Below are 17,128 nucleotides of genomic sequence, written 5' to 3'. Positions count from 1 at the left end.
GTATATCACTTTGTTTTTTTTTTGTGGTTTGTTTGAAATTCTACATTGAAAGTTTCGGAATAGAAATTAGCTTTCTAGCTTCTACCTTTGGGTAATATTTTATTTCAATTTGAAATTTAAAAGTTTCTATCCTATAAGTAGGTAGTTAAAATACAGTCACTCACATAATTATTGGGCCAAATGCAAATAAAAAAAAACCAAATATTTACAATAATATACTGATAGCAAATACACATTTAGCTTTAAAATTCAGAAATTCACCGTTATTTTTACAAATAGATACCTACACTAAATATTGTACAATAAGGAAAATCGGATAAAATCAATTATTTGGCTCGCAAAACCTGGTTTAAAATATATGAAATGGACTAAAAACTGTATAATATAAAAGAGTTAATCAATAAAATACTGAAACAGAAGTTAAACTAAAAGTACAGTGTCCAAACTCGATTTTGGATTTTTGGCTCACTAATTTTGTGGTGTTTTAGACTGCGTTTTCCAATTACCTATTTCTTTTATAGGAAAAATTACACAGCCACACATAAAAAAATAAAAGTTCTGACCTGGAGTTGCGACTAGGTTTTTCATATAGTTTTTGGGTCTCTTAAACCGAATCCAAAGTCCGTTTTGCCTCATCACGTCAGGTTTTCGAGATAACCTCAAAAATGTCACGAAAAAAAAATCTGGATGTGCGAATATGTTAATCATAATAGTTTTTGGATTGCTGAATCCAGACTCAAAGTCAATTTCACCATATCACGTCAGGTTTCTGAGATATCCTCAAAAAAATGTCAAAACCAAAAAAAAACAAAAGTTCTTATCAGGGGTTGCTTTACATTTTATGTATTCCTTCTTCAGTTTTTCCGACATTTAACTCAAGGAAGAGATTTGACCAAATAATTTCGGGACTGACTGTAGGTAGGTATTCTATAAGTACCTACCTACTTGCAAAGTTCATCAAAATAAGATGAAAACAAAATTCTGATGATAAGTAAGTACCTATCTAAATTAGGTAGGTTCCTACCTATTTCCCTTATGAAAACACAACCTACTTAAGCATGTCTAAAAATCATCTTCTATATCAATGACAAATATATTTCTACTAAGTTGAATTTTGAGTTTTTGTAGAAAGAAAATGCAGCAGGTAGCAATAAATTAACCAAAATAAAAAATTTATAGGTATCAAAAATTTTAAATGGTTTTGACATTTAAAAAAAAAACTTAATAGCCATAAAAATGTCAATTCAGCTTTCACCCTGAAATAAAATTAATAAAATATTCCTCTCATTTTTTTTTTCTAAGAAAAATATTTAAGCTTTTATAAATTCGAAACAATAAATCTGTTTGATTTTCTGTCAACGTTTTTTTTTTTATTTTTATTCTTTTCATCTTTTGTCTGCAACCGCATGTTCATTCATCCCACATTAAAATAAAAAAAAAAGAAACAAAAAAAAAATTCAAACAGATAAAAGAATTCAAAAACATCAAAACTCTTGCAGACAGACAGACATTTTTCCTTTCAATTCATCGCAGGTTCATCGAATTCTCATGTTGATTGTCTGATGTGTATGCGACATTAATTACCTACCAATTCCACCACTCTCCAATCTTTGCAACAAAATCGAAACCATCAAACATTCTATAAAAAAAAAATAAAAAAGAATTTCTACTTAAAAACCAATAAAATTCAATGGAGCCAAAATAATGCATTTTGAATGCTTTTTATTCTTTTGTCAGTTCATTCATTGTCAATTTCCTCCTTTTCATCGTTCAAAGTCAATCATTTTGCATTCATCAAGCAGACTTTTTATTTATAAACTTTTTTTTTATAATTCTTCTGAACCATGTGTTTGGAGCAAAAATATAAGAAATAAAAATAAAACTATAAAAAAGTCCAAGAGAATATCAAAGTCATGTGTGCGTTGTATGTTTTGAAGAAAGAAAAATAACAAATTTAATCATTATTCAGGGTCATCGTGACTACATCAAAACAACAACAAAAATGACAAAATTTATCACCAACAAAAGCTCAAAAAGACCCAAACCATCATCATCATTCGTCTTTGTGTATATTTCTATTCAGACTTTTTTTTAAGATTGAATTTGTGGTTTTTTTGTATCTAATTTTTTGTTTTCTTCAATAAAATTCCAACTAAAATGGAATAAAAAAGAAAAAAAAAAAAAAAAATTCAGACTCATTTTTTCGATGAAAAAGAAGAAGACAAAAAAATAAATAAAATTCATTTAATTCACTTTTTTTCTGACAAGATAAGCCTCAAAACATGCTCATTCACACATACCCAATCGTCTCTATAGAATAAGTAAGCTTAAGAGAAAAAAGAAAAAGAATCTTATCCAAAATGAAAAGTATCTTATTCAAAAATTTACATCTAATTATAAAAATTCATAACTTCAAAGACACTTTGTCTGGCCTAAAGCCTACAGGCCTCTTTTTAACCTTGCCTATACCAACCTATCTAAAGCAACAATACATTGAGATACAAATTATAATTTTTAATGAACATTAAGGCAATCAAAAAAGTCATCATAAATATTCGAAAAAACATAAAACATGTTCTATGCATTAAAATAAACACCTTGTATCTCTTCTTTTTGTAAATTATATTTTCAAGCTTTTTTTTCTTTCTATTTTTTCTAAAAGATACAAAAAACTAAAAAGATACTAAACAACAAACCAAATTTTGTATGAAATAAATCACATTGCTATTGAATTTATTACATGACATCTCAAAGAAAAAAACCTGCCTTTTTGACAAAAAAAAAAGATAATAAATTTTTAATCGTTTAGAATTTCAATTATATTAAAAAAAAAAAAAGATACACCTACCAGGAAGGCCCTTCACGACAAAAAAAAAAAAATCACTCTTCCATTCTAATCATTATTTATTTAAAAAGAAAGAATTAATCTTTGAAAGAGCAAAATGCCATTAAGAATCTACACACAAAAGATACCTCTTACATACATTTAAAACCATCGTTGCCCTTTAAATTGTGATTATAATCGAAAAATCATGCGAATGCTATATCCCAAGGCCCAAAAATCCAAATCCCAAATTAAGATACAGCATATCCATAGTCCATGTAGCTATAATCCAAGCTATATAGATACCTTCACTTAGATACATTGTGTGCTTGGGCTGGTTTGGTATAGTATAGATTGACGTCATCGCAGAGGCGGTTTTAAGGTAGGGGGAGTTTAATTCCCAGTTGTTATGGCTCACACTCAGAGTGAAGAAAAACCAAGTTGTTTGGCTTTTGTCCACCATAGTGCGGGTTTTATATTCTTTGTGTATCTGCGAGATATTTTATCCGCGATTTTTGTGCATTTTTGTTCGTTAAAATTCCAGTGTTTTTTTTAACCAAAAATTCAAATTTTGTTAAAATTAAAAAAATATCTGAAAGATACTTTTGTTGAATTTAAATATTTTGTAAATATTTCTTTTAAAATAAACCGAAAATTCCGCCAGCGGTATTTTTCCGAAAAAAAACTTAATTCTTCTTCGATAAAACCTACAAAAAAAAACATTCCATTAAACCCTCTGATAAAAGTGTTGTATGCACGCCACTGTTTGCAAACCACGCCTACAAGACATCACGGAAGCCATGATTGTGTAGCGAAACGACCGATAACTCTCATAACAACAACAAAATATACAATACCATAATGGTGGTAAGTGTCTTCCATATCCGAATACACCAAAACGGCAAACCCCATTTAAATTCCATTTTTACTCTCTCTCTTTGATTCTCAGTTCACAAACAAGTCTTTTTTTAGAGCGAATAGAGTAAAAATATTTTCACTCAAATACGCCTTTCACTCAAATATACAACATTCCAATATATCTTTCTCTCTCACAATCGATTAGTTAGAAAGAGAGATAAACTATATCTTTTTGAATTTTATTCTCTCATTTAAAAGTGAATTTTTCGATATTTTGTGTGTGGGAAAATGAATATTTGTATGAAATTCTCTGTGTGTTTTTTAAAACGCCGACGCTGTAGAGTGTATATCGAGCTATAAGGAAAAACAGAAGCACCCTCCAACCAATATAACGACGATGAAAAAAAAAAAAAACAACAACAAAACATTAAAGAAATTGCTTTTATGGGCACTTTAAGTGCGACTGAGATGGCCTCATTATCGTTTCGAATATCGAATCCTCTATACACAGACACCATTGCAGAGAGAGATAATGCCAGAATGGGACATAAAGCGTGCAGTTAGAACGTGGATTTAAGTAAGTGGAAACGAGATCGTAACAACAAGCATAAAAATGAAAATCATTGCACTGATTGAAATGAATGAAAAAAAAAGAAGATACTCAATTTTTTCGTTGTTTTTGTTGTTGTTTTAAGTTGGAAAATAACACAAGAGAGGAAGAAACGAAGGATGATTACTTTTTTTTTCTTTCTTGTTGGTGCTTTTATTTTTTTTTTTTTTGGGGAACTTTAGAGACTCTACTGTGTTTTTTTTTTGTATTTAAATATTTTTTGTACACTCTATTCGGATATTATACTCTCTCTCTGCACGTGCGGCAACAATTGAATTGCTCGTAAAAGAGATAGATGCACCAGAAATGGTATACCTACGAAATGACGCGACAACACAGTAGCAGTAACAGAAAAGAGTGAATATTATATTGAGAGAGTGTTTTTTTTTATGAGTTTTATGGTTTTTAGTGCGTGCCAAAAACTTTTAATTGAACAGGTTGAATAGTTATTGTAATTTTATTATTATTATTTTTCTTGGGTCCTTTTCAATTCAAATTGTTTTAGTTTTTTTTTGATTTTATTTTGGTGGAACTGTTGAATTTTCGTTTTTGGATTGGAACCAATAATTGAGTGACATTTTGAGATAAATTATGGAATGTCTGCATACAATTTGTAATAGGTACCTATAATAAGTTTTAGATAGTTGGCTTTACAATAAATAACTTTTCGCATTTTTGCTTATATAAAATATAAAGGCACATTTAGAATCGAACAAAAAACGGTCTTGCGTCAGTCCAATATAATGGTACCTAGATAGATATCATCACACTTATAAGGCGATATAAGGATATCCTTGCTTGAGTGTTGTTTTCGCCGTCGCACAGTGTGGCCAATCACGAATCTAGCTGGACAAAATTAATAACTCGTGTTAAATCGACTTTTTTTCTAAATAGTTTTAAACAAATGAATGTGAATAGGTAAAATTCTATAAAAAAGAAAGATTTAAAAACAACAAATCTATAATTTCTGCAAAAAGTGGGTCAAAATATAGATGAAGAAAATGCATTTTTATAGTATTTGAACTTATGTTTCCATAAACATATTCTATGATTGGATATACTTAATTATTTAAAAAAACGCTTGAAAAATCTCAATAAATAAAAACTCTATTGCTATTCACGAAAAAAGAGAGGCAGAATAATACTCGACTGAAAAGGTAAAGTATCTTAAGTCGACTTAAGATGTTTCGCGTTTTTTTGTTGAACCTCATTGCCATTCTAAAGGCCTACAGTTCTGTCTTATCAGCATCTTTCTATCTCACTCCTTTGCTTTTTTATGCACAAAAACAATTTCATCTTATGTTCAAAAGACACATCTTTACACGCGGTAAAATATCTTAAGTCCACATAAGATTTTGTGTTGTGTAGACTTAAGATTATATTGGGTTAAGACTTTTTCATTCTTGTGAAATCTTAAATTATCTTATGTGGACTTAAGATATTTTCACGCGTGCAAGCAGAAACAAAATTCATCCTTAAGTTGACATAAGATAAAATACTTTAAAAAATTCAAAAAAAATGTGAAAAGGCAAATCATCTTATGTCAGCATAAGATGATTTTTTGAATTTTAAACTGAAATTTTTCTCTCCCTAAGTAAACATAGGATATTTTACCGTTTGCAAACCAACAAAAATTCTCGTAAGAACAAGAACATAAGATGTTTTTCTGCGTAGTTTGACTCTGAATTTTCATTTGTGCGCACGTTTTTATTTTAGTGAAGTTAGTAAATAAATCAGTTTTTTTTTTTCATTTAGTGTTTGAAATAGTGTTTTTATACCAGGATTGACTAATTAACTATAACAAATTAAAGACATACAACAAAAAAAGGTATGTACATACTTATTGTTAAATTAATTTAAAATTACAAGAAAACTTTCTTGTTTCAAATTTATAGTTCATAATTTATTAATTCTTAAAAATACTTTTCTTTAGATTTATTGGTATAATGTATGGAAACTAGCGTGCTGCAGCCATTCTGCGAACGGTAAATTAAAAAAAAATAGGCAACCAGTTAAGTCCACGGTTGCCACTCGCATAAAAAATTTCCTACCAAAGTTTCGAAAAAAACCTACCAATTCAAAGAAAAACCTACCCAACGAAAATTTTCGATTTTAAGAGAATAAATTCTTGTTTAAAAAAATAAAATGCACGACTGGGTCGCACGAACTTGCTCTTGGAGTTAAAGTTGCTTAAATTTTTAAGACTTTCTATATAGAAATTTGGAAAAAAAAATAAAATTCGTTTAAAAAAATAAAATAAAATCTGAAATTAAATTGCCCTCCAAAACAAGTATGCAGTTTTGATTGATATATAAACGTGCATTTTTAGAAAAAAAATTTAAAAATCGTTAGAGCCGTTTTTTAAAAAAACAATTTTTTCTAAATAATTTTTTGGAAAAAAACTTTTAAAATAAAATTGTAATGCCATTTTGTAGAAATCACTAATCAAGAATGTGAAGTTAGTGTCAACACAAAACATGAAAATGGATGAGTTCAGACACCAACAATGAGGATACTGCGTTTACATACACTACTTAATATTATTACTCTCGGTTTAGATGGGCACATTTGTTTGGCACAAATATTTTGGGTAGATTTGACATAATTACAATTTTTTTTTTTTTCAATTATTAAAAATAAAATTATTTTAGAGAAAGAACTTGGAAAAACCTACCAAATTGACTTCAAACCTACCAACCTACCCAAGGTAAGAAAACCTACCCAGTTTGGTAGGATCCTACCCACTCCGGCAACCGTGGTTAAGTCCACCAGAGACTCCTGCAACGAGCGGTGTTAATAGTGAGCTTCAGTTTCTGGTAGAGGAATTAACAAAGTAACTACAAGTATGGTTACCTTAAATTGCATACGATGAACCCATTCAAATAAGCTCTGCAAAAAAAAAAGATCTTCTTGATATGCTCGACTTAATTAATTCTAATTTTCACGACTTTTATCTTAACCTGCGTTCCGATGATCAACCAGATGTTCACCCAGACATATCAGATGAATCAGAAGAACCGGATGAATCAGAATACGGGACCTAATTTTTGCATTAATTATTATTTTTTCTTAATTTTAAGACCACATTAACAATGCTATAGGAAATCAAATTAAGTTTTTTGTTTCAGTTTTTTTTATATTCTTTGTTTTTTTCTAATGAATTTATAATTTGGTTTAAGTATTTACAGCCCTATTTATAAACTCATCATAGACAGTACATAGCATTATGTAATCTTTATAATGTCTTTAAACAGAAAATTGTCATTTATAAACTTTATGCAACGTTTAATAGAGCTTGTATAAGCTAAACGCGTTTTTAGGTTGTTTAGAGCTTGAATAAGAATATATTTTGCTTAAATGTCATTTGAACATCAAATAATTTTCAGAAAAAGAAAACACAGCAATCATTTATATTTTTTTTATGTCATTGAAGAATTTATTTTTTGAATTATATTTAAAATTTTGTAATCAACTGAAACAAAATATAAGAAATTGTGTTTTTTCGAGATTTTTTCCTGATATAAGATGTGAGAACTTTTGGCCGCAGTACCTACATACATATACAAATGTGGGTTTTCTTTTCATCTTTTTCTTTTTACATAGAAAAAATGATTTATGTATGCTTCTTTTTAATTGATGTAATTTTTTTGGAGCATGTGAACAATTTGTAAGCAAGAAGAACAAATGAAATGGGTTTTTTTTAAGATTTTCTTCTTTATATGACATCAAGAACTTTCGCTCACGTTTTTGTTTTTTTTTTTGTTTATTTTCAAATCAGATGGAGTTATTTTATCGACAGATTTTTCATTTTTAGTACTTATATTGACACAAACCTAGCATAACTATAATTGCTAAAAAAATATTTTATAAATAGAAATTTATGTAACGTTGCATAAAGGCTTCATAAAACTTTATTCATTGTATAACTATGTAGCCGTTTAGAGCTGTTAAGTGAAATCTAATAAATAAGGCTGTTAATGTCTATTAATTTTATTTAGTTTTTTTTGTTTTTTGTTTTCATTATTTAAAGTTTATCTCAACAAGAAATGTGATTATTTAATTTTAAGGGCTTTAAGTTTTTCAAATAAAAAACAGCAAATATCATCTTAAGTCTCTTTTTTTCCACTTTTGCACACGCGAATCATCTTAAATGGACATAAGAATTGAAAACGTCCTTTGAAAACACGAGGCAAAATATCTTATCTCAACTTAAGATTTTGGAAATTAATGTAAAATAAAATTTAAAGAAAAGCCAAATTATCTTAAGTCACATTTTTCCTTACAACGGGAAAAATATTAAAAATATCTTTTTGAAATAAATTTAAAAAAAAAGATCATAAAATTTGACATCTAAATGTTTTATACAATTAAGTCTACACTTGAAAGAATTTTTGGGAGGCAGCTTTGAAGTTTGTTTTTGCTCTCCTGAAAAATCATCAAAATTGACATAAGATACTTTACCTTTTCAGTCGAGAATAAGTTTTTATTAAGAAATAGAACTTTTACACACGTTTTTGACAGGTGACATACATGATTTATTTTCTCAATATCATGCTTTAAATTAAAATTATAGCAATAATTTTAATTATATATGTTTCACAATCATACAAAATGGCATCACCTTTAACAATATCTGCAGATAATTTAAATGCAAACTTGAAACATAAGGCCTATTAAAAACAGCTGTGTTTATATTACCTTCGATGTTTTTCAAGCTAATAATTCTCTAAATTTCTTCGTGACCCTATGTCTGGCCTTTTACACTTGCTTGCTTTTTGGATTGAACTTGTTTAAGATGTTCCGACAGGAAAGCATTATTCATCAATGATAATGCCTCATAAGTTGAAAATTCCAGTGGTTTAGTGGTTCCAGAGGATCAGAACTTAATCTTTTATACATTTTGATCCTTCACTCAAAGAAAATTTCTATAAATCCTTCACGGTTTTATAGGAATATGCTTTTTCAATTTTGCGGAGAGCGATTCTACTGATTTTAACTATTTTCTAATGGATAGGTGCACTTAGGTGACTTTTAACCTTCCGTTTGTTATATTTTTCCCGTTCTTTAATTTTTAAAAATTCTTTTCTACTTTTGTTTCACTATCTACTGTTTTTGTTTATTTAGTTACCACATAATATTGGTCAGGTAAAATGAAATTCATGTTTAAAGAGCGGTCCAATGTGTCTTCCACCTTTTTTGTCTTTTTTTTCGCTTAACTTGAAGCACAAAATTTGTATATATGTTTTTAATTTTTGTTTATCGTCAAAAATGTTCCAAAGATGATACCTGCTCCTTAAAACATCAAAAAAACTGTCTTTTCGATCTTATTTGGCAGTTTTGACACATTTTTCGAAAATTTGTTTTTTTGAAAATCTTGACTTCATTTTGAAAAGTGAAAAAAGTTGTATGGCGGTCGAGAAAACGCGAGACATGTAACTAGCTAATCTTAATGACAACACTTCACAAAACATTAATTAATTAATTTCAGACCGGAAAAATGCGGAAAAATTAACTTTACCTCTATTTGAAAAACAAAGATATTTTTTTTTGCACATCCTAGCCTTCTTACAGAATTTATTTTTTTTTTAAATAGTTGCAATGGTAATTAAAAAATAAAAATTATAATACTTTACCTCAAAATGTAGATTAACAATAAAAAAAAACAATTACAACAAAAAAAGTACCACAGCGATTTTAATCGGCAACCAAACTCAAGCGAAAAATAGAATACTTTGTATTATCTCCATCCAACTGTTGACAAGAACCAACTTTCAAGCTTAGCTTACGCTAATCCGAAATGAAAACAAAAAAACAAAAAATGAATTACAGTTACCCATTGTATTGAGAAGCTCAACTCATGATTTAAAATCATGTGGCTAAACTTTTTTTTTTCTATTTTGTCCAGTCAGATTGGCGAATTACCACACTGTGCGTCGGACAACACCATGGTTTTTGAGATTTTTTTCTATCAAAATTTCGCGAGAAAGCTCATATTTCTTTTAGCTTAAACTTAAAACCATACTTAAATGACAGTTTTTTTTTTGGAGTTTGAAGCAATTAAAGTTTGGTAGTATGTAGTTACCTACACTGAGGGAAAAAATAAATTGAAATTTAAACGTCCTTGTTTGAAAGATGAACTATATACTTTGATTTAGGTCTTTAATATACGAAACCATCTAAAATTAAAGTTTTTTCCACGTTGATTTTAAAATGTTCATCTTCACAGCAAAATCATTCCGAATAACGTAGTTAAATCAATGTGGTTTTCATTGATTTTACGTTGTTTTATGGTGACTTTTCCCTCAGTGTAGTAGATATTCAAAATAGTTTAGATAAATCTTCAGAATTTGAAAAAACAGGGGAAAAATAAATCACTAGGTATGTACCTATACAGCGCCAACATACTGACTTAGACCAGAGGGCCAAGATCCGTTGAAAATATAAATGAAAACTGTGATACCTATCTTCTATTAAAAAATGGAATGAAGTTTTTTGCAAGCAGATGTTCAAATTTGAAGGATTTTCAAGAACTTATCTCTGCTAGCTGCAGGTTTTAGGCAAAGGTAGTATGCTAAAAAAAAGTATTTGTAGGGGAAAGTGGCCTAAAATGGCACCCCAAGGTGAAATTGCCCCCTTGCTAGAAATTGTAGAATCGAACATAATTAGAAAGTTTAATGAACGCGATTCTTGAGTTAATCTGGCAAAACCGACATACCTATACGAAATTTTATCAACTTCAAGCCATTATTTGAAATTTGAGAGGTCAAACTGTCTCTAACCACCTCAAAAAGTACACTCGGTAAATTTTGTGAATTTTTTTTGCATAAAACAGTATTAAAAACATTGTATTTTGGAAAAAGAAGTTAATATAATATGTATGCATGAAGTACCTATTCTTTAATAATTTACTGTAATAAGTTGGCTTAGAACGATTTTAGATTTTTCGGTATAAAACTTAAATTCAAAAAACCCAAAATGGGCAAAATGGCCTACTTAGTACTCGGGAAAAATGGCATACTTACTTTCACATGCCATTTTATACTTACTTTCACATTTTCATTTTTTGATAGTGAAAATGGTTGCTAAACATAAACTACAGAGAATAAGTCCTGGACTGAGGAAAGTCCTTGATTCCGTCGAAAATCTGGAAAAAAGTATGCAAAACATTGAAAGTTCCAAAAACTAGGTACAGTAAGGAGACGAGAAACCAACGTGAACAGGGTTTTGAATGACTTGCAGAAATATTTGGGGGGGGGGGGGGGGGGTATTAAGCACCACTTGTTCCAAGAAAATGGAAAACGAGCAATTTGACTCGATTTTTCATTTAAAATCACATATTGGACGTATGTTTGGACAGTTTACACGGTAAACTTGATCAGTGAAATTTGTAGACGTCTTGAAAATTAAAAAATTTAAATACTTTTTAGAATTCGCAAAGCAAAAAAATATGAGAGTAATATATTAAACTTTGAAAAGTATATAGAATTTAAGTTTGAAAGTCACTTTTTTTCCCCTAGAAATCTATTAAGTCGCAGGTTTTCGAAATAATTTGAATGACTTCCTGTCCGATATAACATCGTTTTTATTTGAAATGAATATGTTTTAATTTGATTTAAGTATTTAACATTATTTGAGATTATTTTTTTAAAAATAGAAACATGATAACCTAGGTATACAAAATTAAAATCGAAGTTCATTATCAAATTAAACTAATATAACATACATACCTAATAAATAAACATAAACTTGTATACTAAACAAGTGATATATTCTTCTTCTATTCTTCACCTTAAAAATTTACAATAAAAAAAATGTTTTTTGATTTAGTGTAAAAATTGTTGCTTTCGCACTGGGGTTCGTTTGCCCAACGTTAGCCCAGGATAGCCCAACTTTTTTTCTTTATTCCTCCCTGTTTTGAAAAGATACAATAAAAAACTTTTTTTCATAAGTAGGTATATCAGAAACCGAAAAAAATTAATTAGGTATAATTTTTTTCCTGTTAGTTTAAAACCGTAATTTGTTTGCCCAAGTTTAGTCCAGGATATCTCAATTTTTATTTTTGCTATCCTAAACTAATTTTAAAAATTATAGAAGCATTATTTGTATTAATCTCAAAACAAAAAAAGTGCGCATACGCCACAGTGACTCTTTTAATTTATAATTTAGAAAAAAGTAAATCTACTGGTGTGGGCACTGCTCCTCAAATGGTATTTATTTGACTTTGAATTCTTACTTAATTGAATGTTGTCCATAGGTATAACATTGCTGTTAAGAAGTTAATGTTGATTTGTTTTATTGCACTCTAAAACACACAAAATAACTACAAACATTTTTTCAAGTGCACATATTATTGATTGATTGTACTACATCCTGAGTATAATCTATCCAAAAAATTTTCAAAATTAACAACAAATATAAAATGGTTTGTGAGGGGATTTCTTTTTCAATACACGAATAGTAGGAACATACTTTATAAAACTTTCCCAACAAACCAAGGTAATTCAAACATATTCCATCACTTCTTTTTTCGTTAGGCCACACTTAATTCAAAAATTATGACAAAAAAAAACATTTTTTCAAATAACTAACCTCTGAAAATTGAAAATTTGTTAATAAGTAAGCTAATATATTACATTTAAAAAGGAAATAAGGTATCAGTTAAAAATATTTTCTTCTATAAAAAATGTCTTCGCATTGAATATATTTAGGTATGTTTCATACACATTTTTTTTTTCACTTTACAAATTCAATAAAAGCAATTTTTCATCTGGATTAACATAGGTATCTATGCCTTTTTCTTTTCGTTCCACTTGCAGCACTTCCATCTGTTACCCAAAAATCACCAAAACAAATTGAATGGTAAGTTAAAAATGATTATTTATTTATATGAATAAATTTGAATGTCTAAGTTCAAACAAAACTGTTAACTCTATTAGTCTCGTATATAAAATACAATCTATAAAATACTCAAAATCCTTTCTCAACTTAAGCACAATTTAAATATGTAATTCCAAAATCTATAATGACCAATCTTAACTGGTTTAAATTTGTCATTTATTTTATCGAAACATTAAAATGGGATTTAAAAGAACACAATTTGGAGCAAAATGAAACAAAATAAATATTGTTGGTAACCTAATGAAAGGTATCAAAAATCAAACATTCTAGATATACCCACTTAATATCAACAAAATAACAAGTTTTTTTCTTTATGAATTTTAAATTGATTTGAACGTGAGCGGTCGGTGTTTTCATATGGATTTTCGTCTTTTTTGAATAATTTATAAATTTCTTTTTAATCAAAAACACGTTTTTTTATATATTGTTAGTGATCTTGTTGAATATGCAATATTTAAATTCAATAATTCTCAAAACCATATTTGAATAGGATTTTAATGAAATGGCTAATGTTGGGATGATAGCACTCAAGTCGCAATTTTATTGTGATTTCATTTCGATCAGTTTTGTGGGTAATAAACTATCATTTTTATGATAACTGTATTGTGTCTGTTCAAAAAGAAATTTATTGCTGTTCAATTTTTTTTTTTTTTTGTTTTGGTCGCATAACCTACTTTTTAAGATGTGTTAAATGTATCTCAAAAGACATGGCTTAAATGTTACAAAATTTAAATCTAAATTTATTGTGAACTCGATTTCATTTTTATTGATATAATTTATAACTATGGCATTTTTGAGCTCATGTTTAAAACTTTTTCCACTGCATTTAATTAATCGTAAAATACAAGTTTTTCTTTAACTCTCAACAACCACCCACACTTACAGCAAACGACGTCCAATCAATTATACCCAAACATAAACATAAAGTAACGTAATGTGTACCGTAGAAGGAAAGGATATTTAAAGTCGTTTTAAATCACAGAGAGTCCTAGGTTGAAAAAATGTACCTATACCTACTTTTCTTGACACAAACACGAATTGCATGTTGCTTATCCGCGGTTCATTTTGGGTCTTTTCTTTCTGCAGCGCAACTAAAAGGCTCAGCATAATTTATGGCATGTCACGTAATAACTGCTGCACTGGTGCAACAATAGCACAGTTACACACACTTCACTCTGCGAGCGAATACTGTCTGAATGGTCTGGCACCGGCTGTTGCACTTTTAAACTGGCAAACGAGTAGGTATGACCTTTTAATGGACTGTAGCCTGGTTAATATTTTCACACCTTTTACTGAACGAGTAAAGGATATTTTTATTATTTTTTTTTTGTTTTTTTTTTTCAATTCTCTGAGGTCCTTTTTATATTGTTTTCCCTTGAGCTCACCTAAGGAATAGGTTTTGTAAGTTTTATAACTCTTATGGGCAATTTTTATGGTTTTTTTCTCATTTTTGTTTTCAAATTTTGAACGAAGAAAACTAAACCAAGTCAGTAAAAAAAAAAGTGGTCTCCATCCTTTTTCCTTTGTTATAAAATATTATTTCCAGCAATGGCACCGTATGGTCTGTTGGATAAAAAAAAAACATCATTTCCTCATTCCATTTCTTTTATATTTTGCCAGAGTTTGCTGTTTTTTTTTTTCTTTTTTTTTTTTGTATTGAATTCATGTTTGTGTTTCTAACGAAATTCGATATCTCACTTAAAATGGTGGACTTTCACATTTCTATTATTCGATTTATAATCGAAATGCCAATGTGACTACGACGACGACTAAACCGATATATAGCAGTGAGAGTATATAGATGATATTGAATAAATTGGTAAAAAAGGACCAACGAAATGTTCAATATGAAAAAAAGCAAAAGTAAAAGTAAAAAAAATATACCTAAATGTAATTGATGGAATGCGAATGGATGGAAACTTGTACATGTGTAGGCATCACAAACACATTTATTTCAGTCAGTATCCCCAAAGGAACACTCCATGTAACTTGATTGGGAATTGTTGAAATATTTTCTGCATCATGCAAAAAAGCAAGAAATGACAATTGACTTAGGCACATAAAAACCATCTATAGCATAGGTATCAATAAATATACAGGTTATCTTTGAGGTATTCCTCTGTGAATAAAAAAGTGTAAGTCCAAAAAAATCCTTCTATTCATTCCAAAATTGGTAAGCGAAACGAATTACAAAAAATATCTGCTAATATTAGCTACTCTGGGTTAGAAAAAATTAAACGAAATCCTGAACATTTATGAAAAACCATTTTCAAGCTGTACCTATACAAATTTATGTTTAGATCAATGATGAGATTTATCCAATTTGACTGGACAACAAGCTTTTAGGAAGATTGAAGGGCAGATAACAAACTTTTCGAAAAACTTTGTTTTCATTTACCTCAAAAACTCTTAGCCCAGTAATTTTAGGCATTTTTTACCCCAATCTGCGGAAAAATTCCTACTGGGCTGGATTTTGGTATAGACCTTCGTTACGGCGTTGTTATGAAGATGTGAAAAATCGACATTGATATCGTGCCGGCGTTAGAAGTTATAGAGGTCAAAAGGTCACGAAAATCAGGGGTCGAACTACGGCATACGTTCGTTAACGTATGGTTGCTATGTGTCCCTATGTTTTTCTACTAATTAAATAGAGAGAGCAATAAACAAAACGTTAACGTATGATCGTAATCGTGTGCGGTAATTCGGCCACAGTTTTTCGCATATCTCGCGACCTGTTGCTAGGAGGTCAATAGAGATCCATAGAAAAATTGTTCATCATTAAATAACTACAAATATTGCCTTACCTATGCATTTTTCTGTAACATCAACGGTTTTCGGAATGGAGCTATTTCAAGCGTAGGCATAATACATTACACGTAATAATAGGTTTGTTTTATTTAAGTAAGAATTTTTCCGCAGATAAAACCTAAAATTATTGGACTATCTGATTTACAGTCAGAAATTTAAATCTGAATTATCAATTCTTCAGACTTTTATTTGAAAAAAAATAATATTATAAACCTAATTTGTTAAAGAATAAAATAATACGTATTAGGATTAGAAAAAAATAAATTTTTTTCGTTTTGTTCAAAATTGTGGAGTTGAAAACAATTTTGTCAAAAACCAAATGCTTAAGAAATAAAATGCACGACTGCAGTCGGGGTCGCAGGCATACTTTGCAGAAAACCAAGTATGGCATATGATTTAATTTTTAGAAAAAAAATTTCGAAAATCGTCAGAGTTTTCTTTTTTTAATAGTTTTTTTTTTTATATAATATGTATCTATACAAATTTTCCATAATTTTTCAAAAAGCAGTGGGTATAGGTATCTACCTACCGTTAAAAAAAAATAAAATATTTTTTAAAACCCCAAAAATGTATTTTTTGAAAATTAAAATGTTAGTGTACCTATACAAAATTTGAAAAGTCATAAATCAAAAAATCGTTCAATGGCAGATACCATAAATAACGGTACGGCAGTTTTCATGAATCATTACACTGGTTAACAAAATTAAACTTTTTTTTTGTTGTCGAAACAAAAATATACTTTTCTGAAGGTTTTCGGTGTGCTGAACTCGAATCTGAAGTCAAAAAAAAATAATCAGCTACCGTTTTTTAAATATTACCGTTAGAAAATGCAGTACTTCGGACCTTATTCTTTTATATAAGGAAAATTTTTTGAGCATATTTAGTAACGGTTTTCATAAGTATTATTTACCACCTTTTTAAATCTGTTTAAATCTTTTCGATATCTTTTTTACTGCCCGAGATATCCTAAGTTGTTTGGTATTTTTATAAATTTTATAACGTCATTATCTTCTTTATGATATATGAAGCCAAACCCACTTACTTCAGTTTGAGATATCTCGGGCAATATAAAAGATATTGAAAAGATTTAAACAGGTGTCGAAAGATGGAAAACAGTTCTTATAGAAACC

At 29.0% G+C, this 17,128-nt stretch overlaps 1 long non-coding RNA gene across 1 annotated transcript in view; it reads left to right on the top strand.

Annotated features, from left to right (window-relative positions):
• The first annotated feature begins 3,575 nt into the window (after positions 1 to 3,575).
• Positions 3,576 to 17,128, top strand: part of LOC129915560 (uncharacterized) — a 51,172-nt gene continuing 37,619 nt past the window's right edge. The window contains exons 1-2 of the long non-coding RNA XR_008772326.1: positions 3,576 to 3,691; positions 13,109 to 13,151. This is a non-coding gene — a long non-coding RNA (uncharacterized LOC129915560). The remainder of the gene's footprint in view (positions 3,692 to 13,108; positions 13,152 to 17,128) is intronic.

Source organism: Episyrphus balteatus, chromosome 3, assembly GCF_945859705.1.
Source record: "Episyrphus balteatus chromosome 3, idEpiBalt1.1, whole genome shotgun sequence".
NCBI classification, from domain to species: domain Eukaryota; kingdom Metazoa; phylum Arthropoda; class Insecta; order Diptera; family Syrphidae; genus Episyrphus; species Episyrphus balteatus.
This window is presented reverse-complemented; position numbering and strand designations above follow the sequence as displayed.